At 37.6% G+C, this 19,878-nt stretch overlaps 1 protein-coding gene across 1 annotated transcript in view; it reads right to left on the bottom strand.

The window, feature by feature from the left end:
• The window catches only part of LOC145681903 (uncharacterized), a 99,564-nt gene that overhangs the window by 77,884 nt on the left and 1,802 nt on the right, over positions 1-19,878 (bottom strand). The gene's annotated exons all lie outside the window — the stretch shown is intronic.

Genomic DNA, 19,878 nt, shown 5'->3' with positions numbered 1-19,878 from the left:
TCGTTTGCAAAAGTGCATGACAATTGGTGGGAACTATGTGGGAAAATGAGTCTGTAGCTGAAATATTGCTCTGTTTAGCTGTATTGTTGTTAGTTATGAATCTCCATTAGTTTCCATAAAAAAAAGGAGGCATTACTTTCGGAACGACTTTCGTAGATTTGACTGAAACTGTTATGATTGTGCAGAGATACAGTGTAAGCGTGAGGGCTGCGGCACATATCACAACTGTGCTTAAGGCAGCTTCATGGACTGGAATTATAACTTCCCAAAAATTCGATGATCGAAGGGATGACACTAAAATATACACAGGCAACGTTAGAGAAGAGCACTTAACACTTGCGGCTGAACCTAACTCTCAATACATTTGTCACGTGACACCATCCTCTGGCTCTGCACATGACGAGACCACAGTTATTTTCGAATACATCATGAACCAACTCAGAGTTGGCTTTGATAAAGTTGAGGTTCTTGGGTGTGATGGAACATACACTAACACTGGTTTGAATGGAGTTGTTCTTCGAAGATTAGAGGAACTAACAGGAAAACCTATGCAATGGGCTATTTGTCTCTTGCATTTTAATGAACTGCTGTTCCGAGCTCTCTTCACGCATATTCACAGCGCTTATTCAAGCTCCCATTCTTACACAGGCCCCATAGTTTCAAAACTATCTAACTGTGAAAAGTTTTCAGTGTTGCTATTCAAACCAATAAACTGTGACTTACCTCATCATAGTCCAGAAGAGCACAGAAAACTCTGTAAAGACCTGAGATGCTTATTCCAGATATCTCAAGCCATTGACTCCGGAGTATGCGCGTAAGAGCTTGTTTCTATGATCCCTGGCAAACTAAACAAAGCTAGCTGTTTGACTAGTGCAAACAGAATTTTAACATTGTATATTGCAACAAAAAAATCTACTAAGAAATTAATAGAAATTGCGACATTCATACTCAGAGTCTATATGGTTATGCAATACCGCATCAGAACATAGTCTTACGTTGCTGATGGTCCTCTCACGTCTTTGAGACCATTCATAGGTCCAGATACCAAGAGAATACCAGGCTGTAATCCGTTCATACATTCAAACGAATGCATTCTTTGCACTCCCATCAAATTTCTTCTCGCCACGATGACTGATGGTCGACTTGCTGTCCGACAAGATGCATTACATAAGATTCTTAGTGCTCAAAAAGTCGAAGCAGGGAATCTCCATAACTCCATTAGATATGACATCATTCCCAGACTGAATTTTGAGGCAAACGATTACACTGCAATCATCTTCTGAGAAAGCACTGATGTTTCAATAACTGTACTACCATAAGTTCTATGGACGGTGCCAAAAAAACAGCTCATGGTCAAACTTTCACTTCCTAACAACACTGTGCCAGAATGGTGCTTCACCGTCTATCCGTGCCACACGGTAGCAGTAGAACGGATAGTGATATTAGTCACTGAAGAAGCCTCCCGAGTATGTGCCAGTGATGCTAGAGGTGGAATAGTCAGGTCATTCTTACTTTCTAGGCAAACTGCGTCTAAATTTCAATCAAATTCCCAATTTGTGACAATTTTTCCTGACAATGACTAATCGGATCAATTCATGCGGCCCAACATATGGTTGGTTGATTGGATAGGCCTAGCGGAGGAGCCCTAGGTGCAGCCACCTCTACATGGTGGGCTCTGGGTCACTTGGCCAGGTTATATTGCCAGGTGAGCGAGGAGCTACACAACCTCTTAACTGTACTGAATTTGTCCCTTCTTCTGGCCCCAGAGGAGGCACCCCTCTTCCCCCCCAAGGCCATATAACTGCCATTTTTGTACTTGAATGTCAGTTTTCATAGCAACTGAGATATATTTAACCAAAAATATGTTTACTTTAACATAACTAAAATTAATGAACAACTTTGGTATTTTTTGTAATTTTCAGGCAAATTTTGAAACTTTGAGGCAATAGTTCTCACAGAAGATATTATCTGATTTGGAAAAAAATCTATACCTGAAATGTCTATGTGAATTGGCCACTTTTGCCAGGTATTACATTTCGTTCCGAGAAAAAAGTGGTAAAACGCTGCACCCTAGTATCATACTTAAAATACAAAAGTTACGGCAGCATATACCAGCAAAATAGCATCACCTTTGGGTCATTCATATCAAAGGAACCAATTCCAAAGAAAGGTCCAGCTCGAGACTTTAAAAAGTAAATGAAATTTGATCAGAAGGTTCCATATTACCTATGATGATTGTGTGCCAAATTTAAGATGAATATCTGCTTTAGTTGCGAAGTCATTCACTTTCGCATCATATAGGAAAGTGCATAGTTTGTCCAACGTTTTTGAAAGTAGTAGTAAATTAGTCCTCTGCACAGAACTTCTGATGGTGATTCAGAATACAATGTGGTATCAAAAAGTTTCGAAACTAATTCTTTACTCATTATAACATTCAAAGCAGTCACCTTGTACAGCAATAGTGTTCCTGTCACTGCTGAATGCGTCCTGCAAGTTTTCTTTTCGAAACGTGTCAAGCACCTTTACAATTCGCCTTGGATCTACGCAATGATGTCCAAACGACTACGTTTAAGCTGGACCTTCAGCGTCGGGAAGATGGCGAAGGCCACAAAATCCAAATCTGACGAGCAGGGTGGGTGCGGAAGTGAGATATTGCTTCTGGTGAGAAACTCATGCACGAGGGGGCACAGTGACAGGGCGCATTGTCGTGGGTGGAGCAGCCAATTTTTCGCGCGCCAAAAGTCCAGTCGTTTTAAGCGAATGGCCTCCCTCAGACACCTTAAAACCTGGCAGTAGAATTAACTATTGATTCTGGCGACGAATTCGTGAATGTCGGAAAAGACGATGAGCATGCACTTGACGAACTTGGTAGTACCACGGCGCATGTTTAAATCACATGTGGAGATTGCCTGCTCTGGTCTGTATGATACACTGACAAGGGCTCAATATTGTGAATTGGTCCCCGACGATCCTCATGTACAAGCTGCCAAATGGTTTCGAGATTTTCGGATGTTGTGCTTGTCCTGAGCTCTCGTCGTCTTCCAGTAATGTTCTTCCGCTCTTGACCCGCGTTTACTACTCAAAACATCTCGAACGATCATTGCAGCATCGCCGTGCACTTGCCGAATCAAGTCATGTGGCGAATTTACCTGATTTCACACAGAACTTCACGTTCGCTTGTTGTTCTAAATTCCTCTATGATGAAATTGCAGACGTGGTAGCGCATGCGGTCAGAATAGCATCAGCTGCACAGCTTTCGATGTACACAGGACGCTACGCTATCTCTTGGCACACTGACTTACAAAGGTTGGTGTTCCCAGTGCCTGTGCAGCCTTGCGCTACCATCTGCTGGCGTGTTACAGAACAAGTCTCTAAGCTTATTGATCACTTCATATGTTACTAATTAGCCGTTTAACCATACCTCAAGGAGTCCACACTTAACATTCCATTACAACTCTCTGAATGCACCAATTCAATCAAAACTTGGAGGTGTCATTCCCACATATGATGTTGATGTGTGGATTAAATTCAGTTGCAACTGCCCGGCTAGATCCACAGGGAAATGTTTCAACTGTACCATCTCCAACATTTTTTATTCCCACGGCTGATAAGAGCATGCTTCAAGTTTTAGACCTATATATTTAAACTTTAGAACCCAATGTTTTAATAAACAAAAGGATCTCTCAGACGTATGGAAAGTAATCATCGACAAAATTTCGTAGAATATACTAGAGCACTAGAATGTACTGGAATATTCGCCGCCTCTTGTGTGAGCCGCTGGAAGACACAGTTCTTATTGATTAATCATCCGCCGACGAAATTTTCGTTCAACAAAAATCTTGAGAATGTGATACAGCAATCAAAGTTTACAGTTACACAAGATGATAATAAATACAGTCACTTCACACCAAACTGTCACTCGTGAACTGTGAAGTGGTAGTTCATGAAGCTTATGCAAGTTTGCCTCACTGATCTGAAAAACTGTTTACTTTGACCTTTTCAGCATTCTTTCTTCAAAAATTTCACGACGGACACAATCATCATGCAGCTCCTACACAATCATGTTGTAGAGATTAGATGTGAGATCAATATCCAACATCTGTCATATAAGGCGATCCGAAATCTCTAACGCTACAAACGCCGGCTTAAGCACAGCTTTCCTTACTCTTCCAATATTTTCTAGTGTCTTCATGGTTCGAATACTGCCAGATGATGTCCTATTCGCTACCGATGTTGTTAACCTGAAGTGCCACACCCACCTGGGGAGAATATTGCGACGACGCACATTTATGACAGGTCACATAAAAGTGACGACCAAAAAGACGTTTGCAGTACAGAATTCCTTGTCTTGAAGAATGTCTCCACAACAAATGGCTGATGTTACATATTCCACGGCTCCATGCTTACCGAATAAGCTGACGAAAACTCCTTCGACTGCGAGTGCGCATAGGAGGAGATGGGAGTCATTTGAAGAAATGTTATGGTAAATGAAAATAATCAGCATTTCTTTCCTAATCCATTTTGTAAACTGTAAGAATATAGTAATTTTCATTTCAAAACCGTCCAACTCTTCTACCGAATCCTGCGTACCCTTTATACCGCCGTTCCACTGTTATACAAACTGCTTCTTCTTATAACCTCTTGTGAGGTGGAAATTTAACTTAGAGCGGCAGACATCAATAAAAATCTAGCTTAGCTCCTACAATATTATGAAAAAATAAATATTCAATAATGTTTCCGTACTGAACTCATGGTGCTCAGTAAGCTAAAGTACCAGTAAATACGCTGAGTTTCGTAATCTCCATACTTTGACGCCATGGTTGCCTTAGAACTACCAGTAATTATTCGTACACTTTTACGTCATATCGAGAACCATCACATTTCTTGTTTAAATGAAACTAAAATACATTCTAATGTATTATTTTCTCGATGCATGCCTAAATAATTGCGTACAGCCTGATTATGTTTGCCAAGTGATATGCCATTAAAGTGAATATTCATATGAAAAACACGCACCAACCTTGCTACAAGTAGCAACTGTATCTAGTCCAGTTCAGAGCAGATCGAAATTGTTGGATCCGCATGGGAGCCTACCCGAAGGTAGCAAGCGTAAAACGGCTGACAATCATGGTGTTTCGCGTTCAATTTGTATGCACATAGATCGTGTAGTGTACTAAGTAGTTACTACAAGCAGGAACCGATCTATTACACGTTAGAAAAAGGCGAAGCTGGTGGGCACACGAAGGATATATCCGTAGGGAGTAGGCGCAAAGCAATGGTTGATATACATCAAATCGATTATTCATATAATTGCAGTTAGTGTCTGATGAAGATCACGTTAAGCTGTCGAAACCGTTACACTGTACTTTAGTTTTAATAAATAAATGTATATATTTATCAGAGGTGTTAATCATTCCATTGTACAATACCAACCAATCACAATGCATAAAACCATGAATCATCACAGAAGTGTGCTTACACCACAAACTCACTCTCAATCAAGACAAAACATACTATCTCAAAGGATATATTAAGTTTGGACGAAAATATTCTCTGACTGACGGAAAAAAATACAAATCAATAAATATATATAAAACAAATGGAAGTTCTTTTAAAACGAACAAGTTAAGAGAAGAAAACTTAGTAAAAAGTCACTGTCACGAAGTGTGTATTATCGAACAATAAACCACTCCCAAGAAAGAGGAGCAGCAAGTGAATCAATCGACACTAATGTCAAGGTAAGATAAGACTTAAATAATACAAGTAAATAGTTCAGACATTAACTGGAAAACCCCCCATAACTCTCCTTCCCCCAAGAGTAAATAACAATAACATTACTATCATAACAAATATTTGGGTGCACATTAAAAATAGTTTGTCAAATTAAGAAAGCAATTCTCTTTCACTCTTCTTCCTTTAAACGATTCCTTAAGACGTTCTGCACAGTTATCACCCAAATAATTGCATACATATTGATAATATGCGTACAAATTGATGTGCCCTGGAAAAAGTTAAGTGCTATACTTTATATGTAATTATTTCATCATGAAACTCACTTGTAGTACGTTTCCCGACATGCGTGTATGTGTACCGACGGATAACATAAAAACGACTCTGCAAAAAACAAACTAACCTACGCTAGATCTCCAATAACGAGAATATTCTAAGCGAATCAAAGCAGGAGTGCAGCAGGTACTCTCACGAGGGGCGTATCAGCTACGAAGAATATGTGTATAAATGATTATTGCGCAAAAAGACACTTAGATATCGCACAAAAGTTCGCAGCTTAGAGCTCTTGTAATGGTTTCATATTCGTAATATGATTTTTCAAAAAAAAAAATCCATTATTTTACTCAAAAAAAAAATCACAAATCTTGGATGTAGTCGCCAATTTGATACGCACTCTTTTCGCGCAAGTATTTAAAATGAACAAATATCAAAGTAAACACAGTCCCGGTTGAATTAAGCCCACTTGAAATGTTCTTTCCCGCCGTACAAAAAGGAAAAAGAAACACTTGATACATCCTGGACGGATAAAGCCAATTTGATACGGACCATAGTTTGAATTTTGAATTTAAAATTAAACAATTAAACTAGATGATTAAGTTTATCTCCATAGCAACGAATTCTAACCGGAGATGCCATTTTGAAAAGAGATAGTTATTTTGCCCAGTTAATTAATTACATTCAATATTTATTCTCATTTTCCAATTTTGACTTTGAAGTTTATATTCAATATGTTTTCGCTTTGATCTCAGATTCCTTCCCAAAGTAGTAACCAATTGTGAAAAATTTGTAACTTTTCTAGAATGAGGTACTATTCCGTTTATTATATGTATACTAAAATTTACTATAGCATGTTTCAATTACGACACAAGACTGAAGTAGCATGTTCGATTTTTCTATTATTGACTATCTTTATTGTTTTCAGATAATGAAGTACAAAATATTTAACATTCTGGTTAAGATGGATAACATCGATGAAGCTCAAGTGAAGAAATGATATTTACGTAGAAAAATTCGTTAAATTATTAGATTTACATTACTTTACAATTCTCCTCCTATAACAACATTGTATTCCGTGACACTGATTAATATTCAGGCTGTCCCATTAAATGTGTTGGTTTAACCATTGTCCGGGCAAGCTATTTTCGTAACGTAGACGGCAACTGGGGCCTTACCAACTCTATATGTTCATGACTTTAACTTCGACTAAAAATAGAATAATTCCGAATTTTATGTCATCGAAATATTTATGTTTATTGAGAAATTCGGGAAAAAAAAAAGTATGAAGCTACTGGGCCAGGGAAGCCCCCGTTGCCCGCATAAGGATTAAAAAATGAAATCTTTCAGTTTTACGTCCCACGGTTATGCCGGTTAGGCTAAAGGAGACGGTGATGATGAGTAATGGATGAAATGGTGGAATGAAGAAAGTGGGAGGAAACGGGAGAACCCCGAGAAAACCCACGCACACGGTGTTTGTCCACCACAAGGTTCACTTGGCGGGGGCTGGGATCGAACCCGGGACCCCAAGCACCAGAGGTGAACGCTCTACCACTGAGCCACCGCGGCCCCCCGCATAAGGATTAATGAGCAATAATATCCTCCCTTCTGTATCCCACAATTTCACGTTTTCTTTATTTCAGAATTAGAAGAAAACAGTGGCAGATATAAGGCATCGCTCTTACTGGCCGTAATATTGACTTACTCAAGTCAACCACTAAACCACACACCATGAAAATAATGACACATGAAATATATACAAATGGACATGCAAACACACATTAAAAAAAAAAAAAAAAAAAAAAAAAAAAAAAAAAAAAAAAACCTTTAGAGTCACTTCATTACACGTATCAATCGTTATGGGCAGAATTACAGAAAAAAAATAAAACAAGAGAAGTGCCATTTAAAAAAACTTGTATTACGGATCTGTCTCTCGCAAATAAGGGCAGCAAGATGATGCCTCGAGCGCATATACAAAATGAGGTCACGATTATGTTGTTTTAAAGCCATAAGCCAAATTGATTTGTATATTTAATTCAAGATTTCAAGAATAATTTATTCTGAAGGTTTCCGAATTTGTCTAATGTATGGACTCTTCAAGTTTATATAAATTTTAAGCTATTTCAGGTTAATAACGATATTTAAAAAAAATCATGGAAACGGAAGTTATTCGATGTTACCATCATTATTCTAGAAAACTCTGACGGACCTTTACTTAATTAAACTACATCAGTGGAGAGACGATCAGTGTTTGAGATGTGTGGCGCCGTACAAATTTTAACCTAACATTCTGATATTAATCATCTTCATCACATATATCACAACTCTAAACACAGTCACTCAAGTATACGCCGGTAATTATTATGGTGGTTGCGTTATCGTCATTATATCGGTTCCAAAAATTTCGACTTTCTGATAGTCTAAAATTTAAGAAAAATCTGGGTTACCTGAGTTCCAAAAGCTTAAACACTGATAGTAGCCCCTTGACATAACCCAACTACACTCCTCTTCAGGGATGATTTCTGGTTGAATCCTGATGTTGCTCACACCTATTCTTGTTCCACAACGCCATTTCAACTATGGCCGGAACGAACGATCACTAGTGACAACATTCCAATATATGTTAAGAAAATTTCGCTCGGAGCCTCTTAATGTCACAAAGAAGATAACATAGGTAGGTCCAAAATGAAAAATTTATGTAGGTTTGCCGAGAAAATGCGATTTAGCTAAATACTTTTCAAATTAGGATCACTCCCTGTTGTCACTTCAATTTAATTAGACATGTTTCATTTCTTCATCTATCTGTGCACTTGACATGCTTATAGTTATGTTAATGGTTGCATCACAGTTTTAGCAGGAATCATATAATATAACATTTTAGCAGCGTTAAGAGTAAGTAATACTATTATGTTAATGATACAAACCCTAATGAGAAGGGAATAATTCAAATTTTAAGAATACATACATATAAATGTACGTTTCATGTAACGAGGTAATTCACATTCATATGCATTACCATGGTGCATGTTATGAAATATTTATGGTACGTTATGTTATCGGTGCTATTCAAATATAAGGTCACGGTTACGTACTGATTACTTACCAGTGTTACTCTTCACTGACAAGCACGGTCTACAGGTATAGAATACACAGGCCAATAATGATAACACGTATATTATAGCTAGACAATTGTAGTGCAAAATATATATTATGTACTATTACCAAATTAATTTAAACTAAGGTCTATCAATTTGTATTAATATTTACCTAACTTATTTGGGATTTTGAATCACAAAGTCAGCATCGATCTTATGTACCATAACAAACTTCTAGGGAAAATAACGTATCCCTGTCTATAGCACAGATAAAAAAAAAAATAAAAAAAATAAAATTTAAGAAAGTATACTATAACAATACAATCGTAAATAAAAGGGGTTATCAATGATAAGTTCATACGAAACTCCATAATAACAAATGGAACGTAACTTAACACAACCTGACACAAATTCAAACCACGTTCAGATCAAACCTACAATGTATCGTTACCGATAGAATCGGTACGTTACATTAACATAAAATACAGATTCCCTACATCGTGCAGAAATACTCCGTTGTTGCAAATTAGGTTTTCGCAGTTTTCAACACGTGTGGCAATTAGAAATTAACCCTCGTAATACAAGCAAATTATCTGCTGTAAACATTATTCAGTACTCAGAATTATCGACAATAATACAAATTCCAGGGTTGGTGCAGTTTTGGCGCACCACATTTTGGAAGATTTACAGGTAAAATTCAATTTCTTGCATGAAAAGAAATGTTTATAAGGGAAAAATTTCTGCAAATGACAGAAATAAATATAAAGTAATATAGCTGTATCTTATCCGGCCGGGCCGGATTCTAGCAGGGAGATCCGGCAGTTTTTCGACCGCCGCACATATGTGAAAAGCTCCATTGCTTGCAATGTCTTTCTACCCTGTTCGGCAAAGCGCCGGAACCGTACACGACAGTTCGCCGGATAATGAGAAAGGGCTCTTCATTTGCATATCAGTTTGAAAAAAAAAAAAAAAAGTGAATAAAGATACGAATTCTTTAAGGGGATGTCTACCCACTTGCAAGTGTTTCAGGATCCCTATAGGATAACACGTAGATATTTCTATGTGAATATTTAACAAGATATTGCACTTACCGTCTCAAAATTTTCCATGATATTTTCCAACAGCAATACCTATATGTTCATGGTTTCTGTTTTTGATTTAATGCCCCAGATCAATTTAGATTAATTATAATGTATACTTCCGTTTACACTTGGCAACGTAGAGGATAGAATTTCTCCAGGAATTGAGAGCTCTCTGCTGAACCTCTAGCCCTAATAGTCTTCGCGTCACGTGGTAGTGATTTATGAGCGCTTCTGGCTAAAAACAAATGTTGTCTCTGTTTCTTCCTTTTTTTTTTTGTCAAAAACTTGTTTTGGGCAGCTTTGTCCTCAGTTTTGTCCACTGCCTCTATCGAGATAGCAGTTATACAATGGAGATCGTTTGCAGATCTCATAGCAGATAATGTAACATTCTTTGAAGAAACTCCTTGAAGACTGACATACGAACCGCGTGACAATTTGGGTAGGGAATCTGGAGCGTTGCAATTTTGTGTTCTGAAGTCCGCCTTATCACACAAGACGAAATGACCATAAACAAGAGACTTGTGAAGGAAGAAGGAAAATGTTCTTAGTAATTGTATCCAATTGTTTCCACATTTTTCACCTTTCCCCCCGAAAGATCCCTTCGAAAAGGGAAAGAGGGGAGGGTGATTTTGTGACCCTTGAGTTTTAGAATAGTCTTGAAACGAACTGCAAAGTGCACTTACTAGAAATTCTACTGTCGTTGTGCTATAATATCTGTGTTGCAAGAAGTGTGACAAAATGAAGGAATCAAAGAGGAAAAGAATTTGGTACTCTCTCCTTCCAAAAAAGAAGTCTCGCCAAGCTAATTCATATGTGTGGTCGATCTCAGAGTATGGAGTTCAGAGACTGGATAGTTAATATTTACCATTCAGGATTACCTTACAACCAATTAAATTCCATTTTCACCTAGCTTGGGCTGGGTTTGGGCAACTCCCTCTTGTGCAGTCGCCTGGACCCAGATCAGGCTCGTATTTATGGACATGTGTCTATTTCCGGATCACTTCGGAATTGATCCTTCGTTAATAACCATTCAAGTTCATTACTATATTTCCTGAATTATCCAGTAATCCTTTCTCCTCCAATCCTTTATCTTTCTTCATTCTTTCTCTTTTTCTTTTCTTCTCTGCCTCCCTCTGCTACTCTTCTTTCTCACTCTTCTTTTTCCTAACACTAACAAAACTGAAAAACGGTGTCGTGACGGGGAGTAGTCGCTATCAGCACGGTCAATAAGTTGTTTCGATAGTTTTTTTTTTCTTCGGGAGTCCGATATGGAATGATTAACTCGAAAATGAACATATACAGAAAGAATAATAATAATAAAAATTATTCATGATTTCAATTATCAGATAGGAGAGTATTGTATTTCTTCCTTACTTCGGGCGACTCCTCCTTCCACCCACGAATAAAATTACCCGTATACATGACAATAGGAAGGTATTTCGTTGAAAAATATGCTTTTTGTAGGATCATTTTAATTTCAGGCATATAGTCATTCTACTTCTTTTCATAATGTAATTAATATAGATTTATGCACAGTATAAATGTAATGTGTTAGAGATGTAATAAACTATTTCGTTGATAATTGTTTTTGGTAGAATCATTTGAATTTCAAGCATAACGTCATACTAAGGGGTTCCATAGTCTTGTGGTTAGAACTTTTGACTCCTGTTCGCGTGATTCTAGGTTCGATTCCCTACTAGAATACTCAAATCATTGGCGTTTGCTCATCGTTGTGAGCCAAGCTGGGGAGCCACGTGATTAAAAGACGTGACAGTCTATAGAATTAATATAAATGTATACACAGTACAAATGTTGTTTGACAGTAGTAAGGTATTTCGTTGATATGTATATACTATTTCTAGGATGTATACATTTCTTTGTATACGACTTTTATAATGTATAATGTATTCTTATAATCAAGAACGAAATTTTAAAATTCTTATTATTATTATTAAGTATTCTGCCTTTTGGCCGGTCCTGGGACTGATGAGATTTTTTTCGTTTCTTCTTAATTTTCAGTTTGGACCTTGAAATATTTCTTCCATGTTTCTCGATTTTCAGCTTCTTCTTAATAATAATTAATTATTAATGCTTAATAATAATTAGGCATAACAATGTTAGAAAACTGAAATATTTTAACAGAGCAGTTGATTTCCACGAATGTCTAATAACAAATTTTACCACCCAAGTGAGATTTATACCACTTGACACTATGGTTCGGAACTCATGACTATCATATTTGTGTTACAAGGTTATTTTCTAAAGACAGCTGTTTATTAGTCTAAAATCTAAACTCAGCAATACAGCCCATAGGGGCCTGGACATGCCAGCTGGTAAACATTCACAACCTAGAAGATCGTGATCAGTGCAATGACATCAAACAATCCTTTCGTCTTTCTTGGCCAGAGATCGCTACCACTTTATTCGGATAGTTCTCCATTTCTTTCACGATGTTGACTCAACTTCGGAAGTTGTGAGCTTACACTGGCAATCGAATCCTATTCTACGTCCAATGGAGACACAATATAACGAGATTCAGCTAAGGAAAAACTCCTAAATAGTCATTAGTAGGAAAAGAAGCTGAGTACTATTCAGGAATGAATTGTTGATCATCTCTTAGGGGGAGGATATTTTCGAGAAAATGTACGCATGGAAAATAATAATAATAATAATAATAATAATAATAATAATAATAATAATAATAATAATAATAATAATAATAACACAGCTACACAAAAAGAATAAAAGTTCTGTGCACCAGACCCCAGGGTATGGATTCAAAATATTTTGGTACCCAGAATCCAAATTTCGAAACCCCAGGACGATTGACCGTGATATTTTTTTAAATGGGCGATAAACATAAGCAAACGTAAAACAGCACTTACGTTCTTCGCCCATAAAACAAAGTTGACACGGTCAAATCGTCCTGGAGTTTCGAAATTTGGGTTCTGGGTACCAAAATACATCGAATCAATACCCTGGGGTCCAGTGCACAGAACTTTTATTTATTTTGTGTGGTGGTGTAATAATAATAATACTGTATAAGGAAAAGGAATGAAGACGTACTAAAGGAAGCTAATGAAGGACGACAGATCATGAAGATAATAGGAAAAAAAAAAGAAACAGCATGCTTGGACATCTTATTCGGCACTCCGATTGGATCACCGTGTTGATAGGGAAAAAGGCAGAAGAAAAACCAGGAAGTGGAAGATCAAGGATGGAAAAATCTATAAGTTTTACGTCCCACAGTTATGCCTGGTAGGTTAAAGGAGCTAGTGATGTTGTGAAAAGAAGGAAATGCTGGAATGCAGAAAGTGGAAGGAAACGGGAGAACCCCGAGAAACCTCCACACATGGTGTTTGTCCTCCACAAAGTTCACTTGGTGCGAGCTGAGATCGAACTAAGGACGCCATGCATTAGAGGTGAACGCTCTACCACTGACCCACCGCGGCCCGACCAGGGATAGATGCAGTTACGAAGAAGAGACCTTATCAAATTATAAAACAGCTCTCCCAGGGGAGAGAAAAGTTTTAAAATTTCCTTCTTGCGCATCAACCTATGATTGAAGTGAGAAAGATTATTATTATTATTATTATTATTATTATTATTATTATATCGAGAATGTACTTCTGGGTTTCCTCCTTAAAAAATACACACACTATTTCCAATTATGGTTATCCTACTTTTTACAAATTTGTCTTTTTTTCCCTCTGTCTTTCATTCCCATCATGCGATGGGTGGGCCATAGAAGGTGACGCCTTTTCTGTGGCCAGAGTGATCAAATTTGTCTAATTCAATATTGGTTTAAATAGTATTAGTTTTCAAGCTACATATATGAGTTCTTTGACTAACTGAATAGTGCACGCCCCTTCTGGCTCACTCGCCACTATTTAACATTAAATTTCAGATGCCTCGATATACTTGCATAAGTTTATTATTTCTAAAATAAACATTACGTAAAAGGTTATTCAAGGTGAGGTGATTTTGAGTTTTACGTCCCGTTCAGCAGCGAGGCTATATGAGACGTGGACCTACTGATTAACGTGGAATCCGAACCACATGAGCTCCCGCCGGGAATCGAACCCGGGTCTCCCACGCCAAAGGTTATTCAAATTGATATCAAGTTTTTCTGACGTTTGTATATTACGCATATCTTTCTTAATTTGCATTACTCACATTACCCCAGAGAAAGAACAAATTTTAGAGTTCTGGTTTGAACTTCTCTTACAATAATAAGCAAATATACGAGGAACAAATTTACCATTATTGACGATGCGGAGGGGAGGAGATTTTCTGGACTAGGAAGAAATGTGTGCGGGTGCAGAGCAGAGGTCTGCACGGGCCGGAATTTTCAGCCCGGGCCCGGCCCGTGAATTTACAATGTGAGGCCCGACCCAAGTCCAAAATATGTCTTAGCATTTAGGCCCTAGCCTGGACTGAGCTCTGTGATAATCAAATGAGCCCGAAATAAGCCCGAATTGCAGAAACTTAATTATTAATGCAAAATTGTATTTTTATTTGCAGCAATTCGAGGTTTGATTTTGCAGTTGTGTTTTAAAAGTCCTCCAGAAAGAACGGTGCAATTTGTATCGTTTTACACTATATTTACAAAGTTATGCCCGAAAAAGTCCGAGAAATATGGTTGTATATTTAAAAATTCACAGCCCGAACCCAGGGGCGTCATTTAGGAGGACAGGGAGAGGCATTTGCCCCCCTCCCGAGTTTGAGATTTATATAGTTTTATCAATAGCATAGTAGTAAATCAGTGAAAAACGCGAAATTTTACATATATCAAGGGGTCTTGGCCCCCCAAGCCAAATCTGAAATGACGCTACTGCCCGAACCCCTCCCGGGCCCGAAGTGATACATTCTTTGTAGGCCCGAGCACGTGCAGACCTCTAGTGCAGAGGCGTTTCAAGTGGTGGGCGACTGCCCACGGCCTTGCATCTTGAGGGACCTCGCAAAGACCAACGAGCCTAAATCGATTTAGCACTCACTTTTGTCGATGCAACAATAGAAACAAATATGAATTCGGACTTAATTACAGAAAAACAATACGCTTCAAACTAACTTTTCATCTATTCGTATATATTAGATCGCTAACATACGCGACAGGCGGCGAGTTTATTTTAAAATTGCAATAATGAATGTGTATAAGTCTTTATCGTTGAGATGAATTGTTTTCGATAAATTTTATTATAATTAGCAATTTTTAAAAAAGGGGGCAGGAAGGACTCGTAAACCTTATTCACCTTCTGTGCAGATGGTATGGTAAAAATCAATACTGGATAATGAAAGTGTAAGTGTAAAGGCTAATATGGAACAGAGAAACAAAAGAGAACTTCTTCAGAAGGGAATTGGGAGGAGAGGGGATGAGAGTACAATGCTGTGACACTTAAAATTCGTCTTGATTTGTATACTTCAACAAACTTTTCTTATTAGATTACGCAATTTCTAGTTTCTTACTCCGATTATTCAAAGTATTCAAATGTTCTCGGAGGGAGTGACCGCCCCTCCCTTTAATCCGTCCGTGGTGTCATTCAGTTTGACTTTTCGCTACTAATTCAAAGTGCTTTCCGAAACAAGTTGTCTTCTTGTGACAGCAGGGGGGTGGAAGAAACAAACAAACCGTGAAAGGAAGAAAGAAGAGGTTTTGGGCTCTTCCAGTCCAGACTATTCTAACCACTGAGAAGTGAGAATCACAACGTGATTTTTCTGGTAAGAGCGTCCTTTTAAAAGCAGCTAACAAGCAAACAGATGGTCAGCCCTCTCCCCTCTGCAGCATACTTTTTATTCTCTGTTGCCAAACTTACTGAAGAATATATTGCAATTAATCTAACGCATGTAACGTAAATTGGAGACCGTGGTTGGATTTATATGGGTCTTGTGTATTTGTATTAAAAATTTCAAGTTATTACCTGCAATACTTAGTTAGAAATTACCATATTAAATTTTACATGTTATCAAATGGAGAGTTAGAAACCTAAGCGGAGATGGTAGAAGATCCCCTTAAGTCCACTTTGGCTCTGACCCATTTATACATAAATAGATACCAAAGATACTTCTGATTTCAATATGCCTCTCGTGGGGTTTGTATGACCCCCCCCTCCAAAAAAAAAGGTATGGCATTTCGATGTATTTTATCAATAATAACATTATTAAAACGAAACAATATTTAGAACTTTTCTTTCATTGCAATTCCATAACAATAATAACATACAATAAAAAATAACAAAAGAAACATTAATAAACTTATAAAATAAAAAGTTGTTTTTGTAGTACAATCTCTTTGTGTAATGAATGGGAAATTTAGGTCTGCATTTAATACGAATAATTACATACGAGAGTGAAGCATAATAATCCACAAATGTAAGTTCATCAAGATATTACGAACACCTACAGTTTTAGGAACATTTCTCTTTTTTTGGTTATACCAGTTGGTTTTAAAAAAAACAGCTGGTTTAAACCAGCCAACCCTGCATGAAATACTACTAGTAACAAACGTAGGGTTACTATTCGTTTTTTCACGAAGCTTTGCAGCTCTTGTAAACAACGCAGACGGCAGTGTGTAAATGTTGCCAACTAACAGACTAAAAAGTTTATAGAAAACCTCGAGCTAACAAATTAAGAAACAAACCGAAGACCAAGAGATTGAAAATGAAATGGCATGGACTTCTGATAGATTACCAAGATACATTTTCTCTCTCCTGAATCTTTGAAGCAGCATATAAATATAGACAAAGAACACTAGGAAGCATGGCTGCCCGCAGCGGGGAAGGGGCAAAGGGGATGTTGCCTCCCTGGGTTTTAAAAGGTTTTTGGAAGTGCATGTCAAGACATACTAATTTGCTTACTTAAATGTTATAACACTTAATATATTCATATTAAATATTATAGTATCTGGTATTATAGATTCGTATTCGCGACTGAGTTTGTGTGTCGGTCTTTTGTCCTCCCCCCCGTGGAATCAGTATTTTACCTCCTTGAAAAAGTCCTGCGGACGTCCATGTCTGGAAGCCGGGCTGGACAATCTCTTAAATTTTCCCTGTAACTGCAAATCATGGCTAATTGTGGTTGACCATAAATCTTCGTCCTCTGTATATCAGGGAGTTCGCATTAATGGTTCAAAATATTCAATCTATCACTACTAAATTTTATTTAGCCTGCCCATAGCGTCAAGGGATAACATGGAAAATTAGAATCAGAGCTATTAGATCTTACTATGTTCTCTAGTCTTTGTTGTCTTACTATAGTTATTAGCTTGACTAGCAGATGTACTAAAACATGTGCTCTTTTACCCCCATCCATTTCAAAACTGAGTTTCGGATCACTACGTGACTCTCAAGTAGAGCCAAGAGAACATGTGGATCAAGTAATTGTTCATTTTTTTTAAAAAAAGAAAGATATTAATTATTGAATAGATTACAATTTTAGTATCCCTTGAAGATTTTTTCAGATATTTAGTTACTCCTGAGAACGGACAATCATTCTTGCGATTCTTAAAATGTTCATGTAACCCTTAACGTACCAAGCCTAACTCGTCAACGTTGTTTACCAAGTTGGGGTCTTCTGCGGACCCCAAGTATTATTTTAATTTCTCGACATAGTATTGCAACTCAAAATTATTATTTTTTGGGTGTCTAAAAGCATACCTAAGTTAAATGAGCATTGTTGACATCAAATATTATGTTTACTTGAGCAATATTCAGTTTTTCGTACAATTTTATACTTTTGTGTTCGTAAATCTGAAATACAAATTTAACAATGGAGCTTTTACATTTTCAAGTGTGTTTTTATTTTTTGTATTTTTTTAACGAACGCATCGTTGATATAATTATGTAATAGATAGTATATTCCAAACGGATGCAGTACACACATAAACATCCAGAATAAATTGATTATTATAGTTGCAGGAGTATCACCAAATATCGCCCTCTGGGGTTCCTAGAGGACCCCGCTTGGTATGTTAAGAGTTAAACCCGATCTTTTCTTTTAATCGATATGCGAATTATAACCAGGGGTAAAAGTGGGAGAACGAGGAAGAACGCCATCCCCGACCTCGGAAAAATATGTACGACGTCCCCCAGTTCTTAAGAAATTAAAATGGGCAAGGATAGGCGGGGGAACAGCGTGACATCATGCCGCTTGCTACCGTACCCCTACCTTTTCAGATCCACTTTTACCCCTGATTATAACATACAGAATTAACATCAGACGTTACGCTACTTCGAATCGGTGAAATTGCCTTTATCTTTATTTCTTACTTATCTTTAAAATAATAGGCCTACAACTTTTTATATACAATGAAAGGCTCTCCAATTATCTGAAGTATAATGCATTTAATATATTAAATAGAAATTTAGCACAAGGGCTCAGTTTTTCCTTTGGTTAACATAATGAACATTTGCATCCCAGTTCTCTGAAACTGACTAAACAGTCTGACTACGATTCTTCACAAAAAAAAAAAAAAAAAAAAAAAAAACGAAATATAATCAGAAGTGAGCAACACTTGCAATGAGCCAAATGACCATTATTCTTCCATAAGAAAATAGTACCCAAGAAATTCCACTTGTTCAACCTAAGCAGCAATTATTGTATTTTTAAATCACACTAAGAACATTTTAGTTTCAATTAAAAGCACATCTCTATATGTGGATTGACATCTTACACAAAAATTTAAATTTAACAGGAAAACAGTTACACCCACTGACAAATACGCAGAGCGCGCGCTATATTTGATGATGGCCATGCAGGCAGGAAGGTTACCAGTGAAGGATTACATGCACGTGCAGAAGCAGAAATATTGCGGGAAACAGACGAAGCATTTTCTCCTGCACCAATCGCTGAATACTCGTGTGCGGAGTGATACAAATTGAGTTACGCGGTTTGTTTTTGAAGAGTGCAAAGGTTTGTGAAAAAGCGAGTAGTTTAAAATTGTTAAGTTCTTTACGACGGATAAAATAAATAAGTACATATCAAAGATAACTCTCTTAGATGCTATTTTCCACAGGCGGTACATTTCTGCACAGTGTACAGAACCTGCATTTTATGTTAAATCGTTTCTAGGATGAAAAAATGAGACGTGCTATTCAAACTCGTATCATTGTCAAAACCCACTTCGGCATTACTCGAGCATACAATTCTACTAAATTTCGACACATTTCTTACACTATCAGGTTACACTAGAGCTTTGTATATCTTTTAGCAGACCATGCACTTCATGAGGAGCTATGTTACTACTTGTAGGTTGACTTCAGAGAGGCTCAGTAAAAATACTATGTGGACGAATGGCATAAAAAGTACAGTGCATGAAACAAACAAAATTGTGCTAGCTGGCCGCTGGAAAGCAAGAATGCTATCCAACCGGAAAATGAAATCTTGAAGTTTTAGTCCCAGCGTTATGCCGGCTAGGCTAAAGGAGACGGTGATTGATGAGAAATGAATGAAATGGTGGAATGAAGAAAGTGGGAGAATTCCGAGAAAAACCACGCACACGCTGCAAAGTTCACTTGGCGTGGGCTAGGATCGAACCAGGGACTCCATGCACTAGAGGTGAACGCTTAACCACTGAGCCACCGCGGCCCGCTATCCAACCAAGCCAGGGCAAGTACGCAGCAGTGGGATCCGAACGGTAGCGAAGGGGTGCGTACGTAGATAACAGGCGCGTTAGTGACAGGGGTATTCACGTAAACGATAGT

The sequence above is a fragment of the Thermobia domestica genome, chromosome 3, assembly GCF_964235325.1.
Source record: "Thermobia domestica chromosome 3, izTheDome1.hap1.1, whole genome shotgun sequence".
Classification (NCBI taxonomy): domain Eukaryota; kingdom Metazoa; phylum Arthropoda; class Insecta; order Zygentoma; family Lepismatidae; genus Thermobia; species Thermobia domestica.
Note: the sequence above shows the minus strand (reverse complement) of the source record. Positions and strands in the feature narration are given on the sequence as shown.